This window comes from Podarcis tiliguerta, assembly GCF_965153285.1.
Source record: "Podarcis tiliguerta genome assembly, chromosome: 7".
Taxonomy (NCBI): domain Eukaryota; kingdom Metazoa; phylum Chordata; class Lepidosauria; order Squamata; family Lacertidae; genus Podarcis; species Podarcis tiliguerta.
The window spans coordinates 57,403,294-57,417,248 of NC_139540.1; the positions used below are offsets into that span (position 1 = coordinate 57,403,294).

General features: G+C 44.2%; 1 protein-coding gene across 1 annotated transcript in view; it reads right to left on the bottom strand.

The window, feature by feature from the left end:
- Positions 1–13,955, bottom strand: part of LOC310681456 (uncharacterized protein) — a 370,382-nt gene that overhangs the window by 329,972 nt on the left and 26,455 nt on the right. The window lies entirely within an intron of this gene.

A 13,955-nucleotide genomic window follows, 5' to 3' on the forward strand; every position in this document is an offset into this window, starting at 1 on the left:
AACGGCGTTTCCGTGCACTCTGTTTTCCATCACAATTGCTCCAGAAGTGGTTTAGTCATGCTGGCCACATGACCCAGAAAGCTGATGGCCTGAAAGCGAGATGAGCGCCACAGCCCATAGTCGCCTTTGACTGGACTTAGCAATCCAGGGGTCCTTTACCTTTTCTTTTACAAGGAGGACATATAATAAATAGAATTTTGCAGCATGTTTGTAGTGAGAATGTGTTTTGGACTTGGTCTTCCAGTTCCACCAGGCAGGTGAAATGTTCTGCTCAAAGCAGAACCCAAAGCCCTTCAGTCAAGTAAACCACGGGCTGCTGCCACCCTAGGCAGTCAGGCTAGGACAGACGAGGGAAGCATTCCTTTGAAATACATTATGCTTAGGCACGTTGATGTTAGATCAAAGGGGATGAGAGACTTGGCTGCTGTAGAAGAACAGGAACTCTGTACACTCTCAGATGCCGTCAGCCTGAGGTGCCAGAAGGATTGCTTTTCCACATATGTGCCTTCAACAGAGGCCTTCCTTAGTGTGTTCCTGCAATTGGAGGTGCAGCCTTCTCGATGGTGGTGTCTCACCCAGCACTTGCATCAATGTCATTTTGGCACAAGGTGAAGATCTATATTATTTTAACCAGGCTTCTTAATCACACCTCTTTTACCTCTGCCAGCTACTGTATTTTTCGCTCTATAAGACGCACCCGACCATAAGACGCACCTAGTTTTAGAGGAGGAGAACAAGAATAAAAAATATTCTCTCCCTCTCTGCGCAGCGCCTCTCAAGCAAAGCGGGAGGAGAAATGGAAGGGGCGCTGCACTCAGTAGGCTTTTCGTGGCTATCCCTGAAGCCAGGAGAGCGAGAGGGATCGGTGCGCACCAATCCCTCTCGCTCTCCTGGCTTCAGGGATAGCTGCGCAGCCTGCATTCACTCCATAAGGCGCACACACATTTCCCCTTACTTTTTAGGAGGGGAAAAGTGCATCTTATAGAGCGAAAAATACGGTACTTCCATTCTGCTTTGTATTTCTCCCCCCCCCCAACTATTGTTTTAATGGTATTGTTCTAAATTTGTTTTTGCTGTAATTTCAATTCCTTGTAAACTGCCCTGGGAACCGATGGAAAAGCAATATATGATCCTCTTATAAAGTGGAAAGAACATTAGAAAACTCAGCTGGTGGCTTGTATGCCCCCCTCCCATTCTTATTCTATGCTAACTTCCCCAAGATCAGCCAAACAGTTTGCTCTGTCTTCAGGGTTGTTAGACCATAGACCTCGGTCTTGATGAGACATTATCTGAAGAGAAGAGGGAGCCAGAAGCTGTGGTTGACCCTTCTGAGGCACATCTGGACACCACTTCCTCAAGGGGGTCCCAATACCTGGGACCCACTGCCCTATTCAGCACACCCATCCCAAGCCTCAGAGGATCAAAGGAGCAGTGGTGATCAACGTCCCAGCTCAAAGCCCAGGACCAGCAATGCAATGTTCAACAAAAAGCCCAAGGCTTCCTGTTCATTGGCTCAGTTCAGGAGGAGTGGGGATCAAGTTGTCTATAAAAACCCTCAGTGCCTGGATGCAAAAAAGTGCATGTTAGCTCTTCAGCCTTGCATCTCCAGCATCTTTCCTGACTTAGAGCAGGATGAAAGGAAATCAAAGCTCTTTTGCTAGCTTTTCAAAGTGTAATAAGTCAAGCAGTTCCATGCACAGCCAAGCTAGGCCAGGCCACAGCAGATGTCTTCAGCCACTAAGCCTCCACGCAGATGAATGCTTGTAGCTCACAGATAATAATAATAATAATAATAATAATAATAATAATAATAATAATAGTTATACTCTGCACATCTGGCTGGGTTTCCCCAGCCATTCTTCCTACCATAGTGTTGGCTAGTAAATACTGTATTCAAATTAGGTAATAGTGTGGGTACCATAGGCATCTTGTAGGCCCCTGTGAGAGCAAGATGGGCCATTTTTCCGGTTCCAGCAGACTCTTGCATTCTTCAGTTGTTCTTAGGGTTACACTGGGCTTAATGAGCTTATGGGAATGCTTGCATTACAGTGGTACCTCAGGTTAAGTACTTAATTCGTTCTGGAGGTCCGTTCTTAACCTGAACCTGTTCTTAACCTGAGATACCACTTTAACTAATGGGGCCTCCCGCTGCCATCGTGTAATTTCTGTTCTCATCCTGAAGCAAAGTTCTTAACCCGAGGTACTATTTCTGGATTAGCGGAGTCTGTAACCTGAAGAGTCTGTAACTCGAGGTACCACAGTACATCGCTTCCTTCAAAGTTCCTCTCCATTGGGAGGCCCTCCTGTTCATTCTGCTGAGCGGGACCCTGGATGTCTGCCTCAAAGTCCTGCCCTGACACTACCGCTGGGGGAGGGAGAACAGCCAATGACAGAGAGGCCTCAGATCACATGACTATAGAGAGTGACAGCAGATCTGACCAAGCTGCACACACACAGGCCAGACACAATTGCATATTGGATAATGACCTGTTCATGTCTCCATGGGTTATACTTTCCTACCCATACTTCATTCTTCATCAGTAGTAAAGGGGAGCATCAACCCATCAGTAGCAAAGGGGAGCATGGAAGGACTTGCTAGATATGCAGTGCAGTGGGTCAGAGCATCTGGCTATTAACCAGAAGGTTGGTCCTTCAAACCCATCCAAGGATGGCTGTGGGGTTGGACTAGATGTCTCTCAGCATCCCTTCAAACTCTATAATTCTATGCTTCTACGAATTGATTGATAAAAGGTTTCTAAAACTAGTATATATGATGAATCTTGCAATTTTTTAAAACACATGTTAAAACAAAGAACTCAATCCCCAGAATTGTATCCCTTCATGGCGATTGTTCAGTCCATATTATCATAAACATGGGATTCAGCGCTCTGCATCCCATTTCTTTACTTCCAATCAACAGCTTCTGTCTTCTACCAATGCCGCTTCTGAAATTATGTTTTAAGATAGGAATTAAATCATTAGACCAATCTACAAGTACAGATATAACAATCAAGATAAATGTGCCAGTAAGTGAAACAACATATGTTGTGCTGGGAATTATTACTTCTTCTTCTTCTTCTTTTGCCTAGAGATGCCACCTCAGCAAGTGTTTGTTTTGAAAGTCCAAGTACTGGAAATGTCCATGTGAGCTGAGCTTTTTTCCTACTATGGGAGATACATCAACCTGCAGTTCAGCAGTGGTCAAATAATTACTTAGGCTGTGATCCTCTGCCGCTTGCTTTGATAGCAAAAGGTCTCTCCACACCCATGCTAATTAATTTAGACGATCAGGATATCTAAGGACTTTTCATGCTTAGGGGGACACTTCTAGACTCACTATTTTCGGGTGAGATTCTATCAAATCCCAGTAAAGTCAGGCTGCTCAGTTAAAGCTGATTTTGAGCACTTGTACAACAATACGGCTTCCCAAAAGTGATGGGAAACTGTTCTGGAAAGTGTAGACTAACATCTGCTGGGTGCAATATTGTCTAATCACCCCACAAATCAGACTAAATGCTTATTAAACAGGTTGGTTGGAACTGACCAGAGTTTCCAAAGTTTCAAGAATTAAAGATTTTCCAAATTTTTGGGCAGTTCATTGTTCTGACATGTTCTGATTAGCTAATGATATGCGGCGGTGCAGCTCTGACAACCTCAGAGCTAAAGTTCAGAGCCCCACAGTGCAGGCCCATCCCAAAAACAAGCATCCAGAGGTCAGCAGTTGATCATGGAAGCTGCAAACAGTCCCAGATGTCAACACCTACATTGGCAAGGGTGTCCTGGGGCCACCAAGGCTGACATTGGTTGTTTCATTGCTTATTCTTATTTATTAAAATTTTAAAAAACCCACAATGTTATAGTCAGGGCAACTGGCCAGGTATGTGCCTGGTTACAGGTGCTCTTTTTATTATTTTTACATTTAAAACCTGTTGTTTTCTGCAACAAAATAGTGCTTTTTCCCAAGTAAATATGTTTAGCATTAGGGTAGCAGATGAAAACACCATTTTATTCCTGTAGTCATGACACACTATGTTTTAAGTAAGTTTTTAAAATGCTAAACCTCATATGCTCAGAATATTATTATTTTTTAAGTGCTGGCATGTTTGTTTTTGCTCTAACATGCTGGAATGTAGAAGTAGTTTTAACGCATGGAATGTAGGGGGATGTGAATTGTGTGCTTCACAAGTGAAATCATGCACACAACCATCTTAAGAGTGGAGTGTATAACACTATTAAATGTGGATGGTAAATTACCTAACTGCACCACTGATGATAAGCCGTTATTCTCAAGTGTTGATCTTGAGTAGACTGATCAATAGTTTAATGGCTGAAAAAAAAAAAATAGTTTAATGGCTGGTACCCTGAAAAAAAATGCTGAGATGCAAAAGCTCTTTTATTCAGTAAATCTTACCTTGGTCTTCCTACCAGTTCCTTTTCTACATCAGACTCTCTTCAAAGAGCCTGGTTTTGGCCAGGGGAGGATGGGGTATAAATCAATAAGAAATTATTATTATTATTAAACTTTCTCAATTAACAACTTGCTGGACATTTTTACTTAACTTTTTCTTTTTTTAAAAAAAAGAAAAAACCACAATGTAACAACCTATTTATTTTTTAGTATTTCTACTTGAGAATAATAGAACTCATACTAAAGGATGGTCACACACAATTCTATTTATAAAATTCAATATGGAGAAAAGAGGAAAACTGTATAGACAAAAGATTTAAATGTAAAACTCTAGAGGAGGGCAAAGCTGTGGCGTAACGTGTGAGGGCAGGGGGCCATTGCCCCCAGCGCAGATTTCTAAGGAGCACACGCAAAATTTCAAAAGGAAAATGCTAGTAATAAATTAAAAAATAGTGCACCCTCCCCCTCACACAGAGAACTGTAGTCCCAAACAACACACAAATGGTAACAGAGGTGGTGCTGCTCTCCTGGGAGTTGAAAGCCACTGTCTGGAGAACAGCCACTGGGCCATCATTAGAAAAAGGGGTCAGATGCTGATCAATGAATAAGCAGCCATGGTAGCAAGTGGGTGCCAGGCAGATGATGAAGCCGTGTCAGCACCAGACTCACCAGCATCTCTGGAGCTCTGCTGGGCCCTGACACATGTCCAGGTGACAGTTCTCCAGGTGCGGGAGCTGCGCTCCAAGTCCAGCCCATCGCAACTGGTCTGAGAACATGGGAGTGGGGTGGGATCCTTGTAATTTCTTGGCCTACATTAGATCTATCCAATTACCACCCGGTTTCGAATCTTCCATTCCTGGGTAAGGTGATTGAGAGAGCGGTTGCTGAACAGCTTGGTAGGTTTCTGGATGAAACATCGGCTCTGGATCCATTCCAGTCCGGCTTCCGCGCTGATCATGGGACCGAGACGGCTCTGGTCGCCCTAACAGATGATCTCCGCAGGCAGCTGGATCGAGGCGGGTCGGGGCTGCTGATTCTTCTAGACCTGTCAGCAGCCTTCGACATGGTCAATCACGAACTCCTGGACCACCGCCTTGCCGACGTGGGGATCCAGGGCACAGTCCTTCAATGGCTGCGCTCGTTTCTCTCCGGTCGGGGACAGAGGGTGGCGCTTGGGGGGGAATTGTCATCCTGCCACTCCTTGGTGTGTGGAGTGCCCCAGGGTGCGATACTCTCCCCGATGCTTTTTAACATCTTTATGCGCCCCCTCGCCCAGCTTGTCCGGAGTTTTGGGCTGGTCTGCCATCAGTATGCTGATGACACCCAACTCTATCTGCTGATGGATGGCCATCCTGACTCGGCCCCAGACACACTGATCAGATGCTTGGAAGCTGTGGCTGGATGGTTACGTGGGAGCCGGTTGAAGTTAAATCCTTCAAAGACAGAGGTCCTCTGGCTGGGACGGGACGATATGGGATTGAGGGGGCAACTCCCATCTCTAGCGGGGGTGCAATTAGTGCCAGCACCATCCGTTAAGAGTTTGGGTGTAATCTTCGATACCTCCCTCTCCATGGAGGCGCAGATTGCAGCTACAACAAAGGCGGCATTTTTTCATCTCCGCCAAGCTAAGCAGTTGGCTCCTTACCTCTCTCGCCCTGACCTAGCCACTGTGATCCACGCGACGGTCACCTCCAGACTGGATTATTGTAACTCGCTCTACATGGGGCTGCCCTTGAGACTGACCCAAAAACTCCAGCGGGTGCAGAATGCTGCAGCGAGACTCCTTACGGGGTCTTCGCTGCGAGATCACATTCATCCGGTGCTATACCAGCTGCACTGGCTCCCGGTGGAGTACAGGATCAGGTTTAAGGTGCTGGTTTTAACCTTCAAAGCCCTATACGGCCTAGGACCCTCGTACCTACGGGACCGCCTCTCCTGGTATGGCCCACAGAGGAACTTACGGTCTTCAAATAAAAACATCTTGAAGGTCCCAGGCCTCAGAGAGGTTAGGCTGGCCTCAACTAGACCCAAGGCTTTTTCAGCTGCAGCTCCAACCTGGTGGAATGCTCTGTCACAAGAGACTAGGGCCCTGCAAGACTTGACATCTTTCCGCAGGGCCTGCAAGACAGAGCTGTTCCACCAGGCCTTTGGTCAGGGTGCAGCCTGACTCCCTCCTTTGGCAATCTTTACAAAACTTTAGTTATGGTTGCCATCAATTTTCAATTTGATCTTAATTAATTTTTTATAATGTTTTATAATGTTGCACTATTTTAGTGTTGTTAGCCGCCCTGAGCCCGGCTTCGGCTGGGGAGGGCGGGATATAAATAAAATTTATTATTATTATTATTATTATTATTATTATTATTATTATTATTACATTTAATAATGCACAATTTATGCACAGTTGTTCCTTTTGGAACCCAAATCATCCTCCAGATAGACTTCTTTTACCTCCCTGAACACAGCTGTCACCACTCTCATTTTCCATCCACTTCTTTTAACTAAACTAAACCAACCCTGATTTTCTTCACAAAATTGATTACAGAATAGGAAAACCACTCCCTCGTTGGTAGCTTGATGTGTTTGTAGATACACACATTTTACTTACCCCTTTTATACCATGAAACATCCGTATTTCATGCGCACCCTGCCCAACCATTCATGCCATTGTGCAATATTTTAAATTTCCTATTGCAAGTACTGGGAATGCTTCATTTTCAGAACCTAAGAATTATGCTGTCTGCCTGTTCTGCAACTGCATTATATTGGCAGCTCACAGACATTTTTGATGGATCAAGACCTTAAGGTCATTTTCTTCCCCTGTAATTTCAAGCTGACAAGTCTTCTGCAGGAGATATCCAAAGACAACCTTATTAGTCCCAAGCGAATGACTTCACATGCGGTACTGCATTTTCAGCCCATTTCTGTTCCTTTTCTTACTTGTTCTGCACACCCTTCCATTCCCAAGGTGCAGTAGTCATGCCACGCAACTTGATGCAAATAATAATACAAAAACTAGCATCTCTTATTGGGGTTGTTAATGAATTTAAAGGGGCCTTGGTAAGTATAATTAATGAACCTGCTTTGTTTCTATTTTGCAAATGATATAAGAAGAGAAGAAGAAGAAGAAGAGTTTGGATTTGATATCCCGCCTTTCACTCCCTTTAAGGAGTCTCAAAGCGGCTAACATTCTCCTTTCCCTTCCTCCCCCACAACAAACACTCTGTGAGGTGAGTGAGGCTGAGAGACTTCAGAGAAGTGTGACTAGCCCAAGGTCACCCAGCAGCTGCATGTGGAGGAGCGGGGACGCGAACCTGGTTCCCCAGATTACGAGACTACCGCTCTTAACCACTACACCACACTGGCTGAAATGTTCACCCATGTAATCCACCACATGTATTATAGTATGCATGAGTGCACTGCCTAACAAGTGCCCAACCTTCAGGTAACAGGCTCAGTGATGAACGAGTCATTATTGTAGTTAATGCAGAAGTTCTATCGCCATGATTGGATCTCATGGCTTTTATTTTAATTGTGAAGCGTGCATGCATGCACACATGCGTGCACATACACAGTGGTGCTGGGGAAGGCAGTGGTTTAACCCTTCCCTTCCATGGCTTTTCTTCTACATAAATTACTGCACTCTCTATCTGCTGTCCATCCAATTATGGGGGAAACAGCAGGCATGATATATGTACCTTTATTTTTTCCTTCTATGGAAAACAATAGGGCAGGGGGTTAGGGGAGGGAGGACAATGGTTTGGGGAAAAATAGCTTGGGGAAAGCTTTAAAGACACACCTCCCAAAGCTGCTATCCAATCCAAATTTTGTTAAAATAATTGTCAGGAGTTCCAACATCAGTGAACGAATTAAAACAAAACAAAACAACAAGGTAATGGCTTACATAGCCTCCCTTGCTATGCAAAAACTGTTTTAAGATTGTAATTATTATTTTTTGGTAACATTAAAAATCCAAAACACTTCCAGGGGATATAAGCATCTAGAACCTATGAAATGCTGAGGGCGTAACTGTGGGAAATTGCAGTCAAATATAACTAGTAACCTTAGGGGTAGTTAATGCATGAAGGGGTTAAGACCACAGAATTCTATTTCTAGACTCACCTAGGTCATGCACCCTCACCTCTGGTGAAGAAGGAAGTGAAGATTCCTTTGTTCACTCTCTTCCACTATGTGAAGTTGACCGGGCAACATGTCTGGGCTTGACCGTTTCAAGCCCAGATCACAAGCTCATTCCACACACACCCATGTGTTTTTGCTGCTGCATGAAATAACACCTGAATCTGACCTTTGGAAGTTTTGTAAGTAAAGCATTCAAACTTGTTAAAGAGTGGTCTGTTCAGCCTATATTCCAAATGCTTCAGTCACTACACGTTTTGTGACTTTTAAACTCTTCTAAGGCTTTCTTACTGGAGCATGTGTTTAGCTCCATGTTTTGGATGTAGGGATTTAGCAAAGTGTTTTATTAATTACCCCACATGGGTGATCTCCCTAGATTTCCCCCTCAAAAGCAATCTCATTGTTTGAAGAGGGAACTTCCAACTTCAAACTGAATGCCAAAGGCAGGAACTAATTTGGTTATTCTTGTTTCAAGGAGTTGTAAATATGCTGCTGCCCAGTTACACCTAAGTTAAAATCCTATTTCCCCTCCCTGTTTTCTATTAACAGCTCTCATTTCCACATTGGGAGAGAAAAGGGGTCTAAAAATACCAGAAGGCAGGTTCAATATAGTTCCATTCAGGCCCTGTCTGTATGCACACGAGCTCAAAATGGTGGCAGGACAGGGTTGTTCTAGGTCCTGTTCCTAATATCCCTCATCATGTAGGCTTCTTTATAGACTTTGGGTGTTTAGCATGAAGGTCTGCATAAGATTTCTAAGCGTATTCAGTTGAATGCACTTTTAAACCTCCCATCAAAGATTTCTAAGCATGTTCTGTAGAATGAGGCTTGTGTGAATCCAGCTGTTATGTCTATAGGTTGAGAGCAATGGGGTAATATATATTATAGCTTTATGAGCCATGGCAATACATTGGAGCATCTTTAAATGGCAGACAGCCACCACTGATTCGGCTTCCATTCACCAAAAAGTTGCTCACCTCCAAAAAGCATCCAGGAGCACTACAGGAAGTCAATAGTAATACAGCTAGGTTGGGCCAGGGAGGGGCATCTAGGCCCCTTTGCAAGTTTTAATATACAGTGGTGCCTCGCAAGACGAAATTAATTAGTTCTGCGAGTTTTTTCGTTCTACGAGTTTTTTCGTCTTGCGAAGCACTACTGTGTATTGACGGTTTCCCGTAGGAATGCATTGGTGGTTTTAAAAAAAAGGCGCAAGATGTTTCGTCTTGCGAAGCAAGCCCATAGGGAAATCCGTCTTGCGAAGCAACTCAGAAAACGAAAAACTCTTTCGTCTTGCGAGTTTTTCGTCTTCCGAGGCATTCGTCTTGCGAGGTACCACTGTACAACATAAAAGTCCAGTATGCAGCCTTCACTTCCTTCCTGTCAGGTGACCAATTGCTCCTCTCTTCCTTCCTACCTCCATATGTTTAGAAGCATGTAAGTCTGTGATGTGGCCCCTGCCATTCTATGTCACTAACTCAGAAGGTGGCTTAGACAGCAGTAAGGCAAACTGATCACAGTAGATTGTTGCACTCATCTACTGCTTCCAGGATTCCCTTAGAAATCTGTACGAACCAGAGGACTTTGGTCTGATCTTATGTAACTAATCTCAACTGTACTGCTACATTCGATAGTAGGCTTGCAGAAGAGGGCATAAATACTCCCCCATATAAAATAATTTCTAGGTCATGGAAAGCTAGCAAGTGAAATAAGTTGCAGATCATTGAAATCAGATCCTCACTCAAACATTTCCCTGTTTCTCAATTTGTTTAAACAGTTGGGACTAAAAAAATTTGCTGGAAGTCAAAAGCTCACATGCTGCATGTGGTTTCTCCTAATAAAGGCATACTATACTGTCCTTGTATATTGGCTCTTCTTGGGCTTCTAACAGTAACATGAATTTGATAAACACAAGGTCTTTCTCTGTATCCCAAGTGTCAGTCCATCTATATTGCACCAGGAATCCAGTTTTAAAATATGCAGAACACAGCTGCACAAAATAATTGTTACTGTATCATTTATCTATTACTTTTTGTAGATGCGACCTACCCTGGTAGCTATTAAAGGTAAAGGTAAAGGTACCCCTGCCCGTACGGGCCAGTCTTGACAGACTCTAAGGTTGTGCGCCCATCTCACTCAAAGAGGCCGAGGGCCAGCGCTGTCCGGAGACACTTCCGGGTCACGTGGCCAGCGTGACGAAGCCGCACACGGAAACACCGTTTACCTTCCCGCTAGTAAGCGGTCCCTATTTATCTACTTGCACTCGAGAGTGCTTTCGAACTGCTAGGTTGGCAGGCGCTGGGACCGAACAACGGGAGCGCACCCCGTCGCGGGGATTCGAACCGCCCACCTCTTGATCGGCAAGCCCTAGGCGCTGAGGCTTTAACCCACAGCGCCACCCGCGTCCCTGGTAGCTATTATGTGGAGCTTAATGAAAGAAATATACCAGCCTTTGGGAGTATTGCATCCAGCCTTGCCTGATTTGACTTTATTTTTGCTAGAATCCTTGTACAGAAATATAGAAGTAACATTATTAAATTATTGTTGTGATCTACCAAATGCCATTTACATTTACAAAGAAAAGCATGTGTGCCAAGGAGATCATCACTTAAGGAATAACTGGTGTGTGCTAAATGATTCTTGAGTGTAAATTCTCGCTGAAGAACTTACAGAGTGATTTCCTGGGTCACATTTCCAGTTCCTTGGCTTTCTTTGCAAGAATTCCAGAAGCTAGTAGGTGGTATATGAGAGGTTCTCAAACTGTAGCCCAAGGAAAGATTGTAGCAATGTCAAGAATATGTGTACAGTGGTACCTCGGGTTACATACACTTCAGGTTACATACGCTTCAGGTTACAGACTCCGCTAACCCAGAAATAGTGCTTCAGGTTAAGAACTTTGCTTCAGGATGAGAACAGAAATCGTGCTCTGGTGGCATGGCAGCAGCAGGAGGCCCCATTAGCTAAAGTGGTGCTTCAGGTTAAGAACAGTTTCAGGTTAATTACCGACCTCCAGAACCAATTAAGTACTTAACCTGAGGTACCACTGTACTTGTCTCTGCACTCCATTTATTTTTCCTGCCAGAGATCAAGGCCAGTTTAATCACGGCCAGATTGTCAGGTGGGCTGATAACGTCCTGACCTAGGCCCCAAAATACAGCACTAGTTTTGATCATTACACCAGTGCTGAAGAAACAACATTACTTTAATTTCCTTCATATTTAACCCAGAAGGGGAATGTGTTTTCCCCCCTTTTAAATTGGCACCACCCTGCTGTATTACATATCGTTTTAATTTATTCCATTTTGTCAGCCGTGCAGGCATAGCTTTCACCCAACGCGTTTTGTCAGCTAGCCTGCATCATGGATTTTCATTAGATGCAATTCGGCCAAGTTTCATATATTGCTTTTGTTGGGTACCATTTGTCAGCTGTGTGCTTTTAAGTGTTTCACGGGTGGAAGTGACTGTACAAAGAAAGAGATGTTTGTTTCCATACAGCAAATTACTAAATATAAATCTGTGTCCATTAGTGAAAGCAAAACACTAATTCACAGCATTACGGTATGTCCTAAATGTGCTTTCCTTTCCTGGGGAAAAGAAAGATTTAAGCAACCATATGAGACCCCCAAGGAATTCCAAGTGCCCCCCTGTATGCATTTGAGAACCACTATGCTAGATGGCTCACCAGAAATAGGCCAGTAGTCTGCAGGTGGACCACACAGTCCACTTTCCCTCCAGACAAAGGGTGAACTCTTTTCTGCCCAAGGGACACATATTTCATCGGCAACTTTGCCAGTGGTGACTGGGGCAAAAGTGGGGTGGGGTAAGGCCAATGGGAACAGTGGGGGGAACAACTGTTCTGACTCTTGCCCTTGTATAGTAAGCTATATTCCAGCCACACCAAACTCAAAAGGTTTGTTTCTACACACACTCCAACCTCAAAAGGTATTATCTCAATTAAAGGGCACGTTTGAGTGTGGCAAAAAGACTGGGATAGGCTGTGCTAGGGGCATGACTTACGCCTAGAGTGCCATGTGCACAGTGGCGTAACGTGGGGGGTGCAGGGGGGGCCGGCCGCACCGGGCGCAACATCTGGGGGTTAGGGTTAGGGGGCGCAAATCCACGGGTTAGGGGGCGCAAATCCACGGGTTAGGGGGCGCAAATCCACGGGTTAGGGGGCGCAAATCCACGGGTTAGGGGGCGCAAATCCACGGGTTAGGGGGCGCAAATTACTTGCCTTGCCCCGGGTGCTGACAACCCACGCTAAGCCACTGCATGTGCAGCCTTCAGGGTGACCTGAAGGGCACATTTGGAAATTGTTCTGAGGTTCCCAACCCCTGTTCTAGAAAGATCCATTTAAAAGGATTTACTGTGTTTTCATGCATCATGTAATTCTTCGTCAACTCAATCCTAGTTTACTTGGAAGCAAGCTTCATTAAATTAAGTGGGGCTTACTCTCTAGCAAGAGTATTCATAATTGAAACCCAAGGCTACAAGAATGCTGCAGTCATTTTTCAACATGGGCTCCTTGCATGTATGTTTGTTCCTTTCTGTGTGAGAGAGTAGATCTTCCTCTGGACTTCCAGTGTTTCCCAAATGAACTGCCACCATCTAAAATTTAAAAGCTCATGAAGTGGTAACTAAAATCCAGTGTGCACGCTCTCTCTTATGAAGATCAAACATTTTTAAATAATAAAAAACCCCTCCCCACCCCCACTTGTTTGGAAATGCTCTTAAACAGCCCCAATCTCAACAATGGCTTGTCAAGTGCAATGGCTTTCAGTGCATTCAGTTTCCAAGCCAGTGTGCTTAGAAATGCAGCTTGAACAGGTGGTTTTTTAAAAAAAAAAAAAAAAGATGTGGTAAGCTACAATTCATTCACTGCACAACTAACTGCTAAGCTTTAGATCATAGCTCTGTGTGTGTGTGTGTGTGTGTGTGTGTGTGTGTGTGTGTCCCTAACCCTGATCTGCAATGCAAATTCTAAGCTTCTTCCTCAAAGCTGCTACAGAACTCACAGTTCACCCACTGACCTAATATTTCATATCTGCTTTAAAAGGATTATCTAAAAGGCCATTAGAGAAAGTGAAGCCAATGAAGTATGCTTGAAGATCAGCCCAAGTTAGAGGGGGAAAACATTTCGGTTGGCACTTCCCTGTCCTTTCGTAAGTTACTTTCCCCTCTCTCTTACAGTGTTCTAATTGCTTTCCCCTGCATTTTCCACAAATAGATTACAGGGGGAGGGGAGGGTAAGGAAGATCCACCAAATGTAATTCATGTGTGTGGTTGTGTTTTGTTTTATTTGGCAGTGCACCAAGCTAAAAACATTTAAATCTACTTTCTCGAATGCCAGAGATGGAATCTAAGTGCTCTGGCTCTAATAAGTGGAATTCTAAAAGTTCCTCGCTGGTAAAAA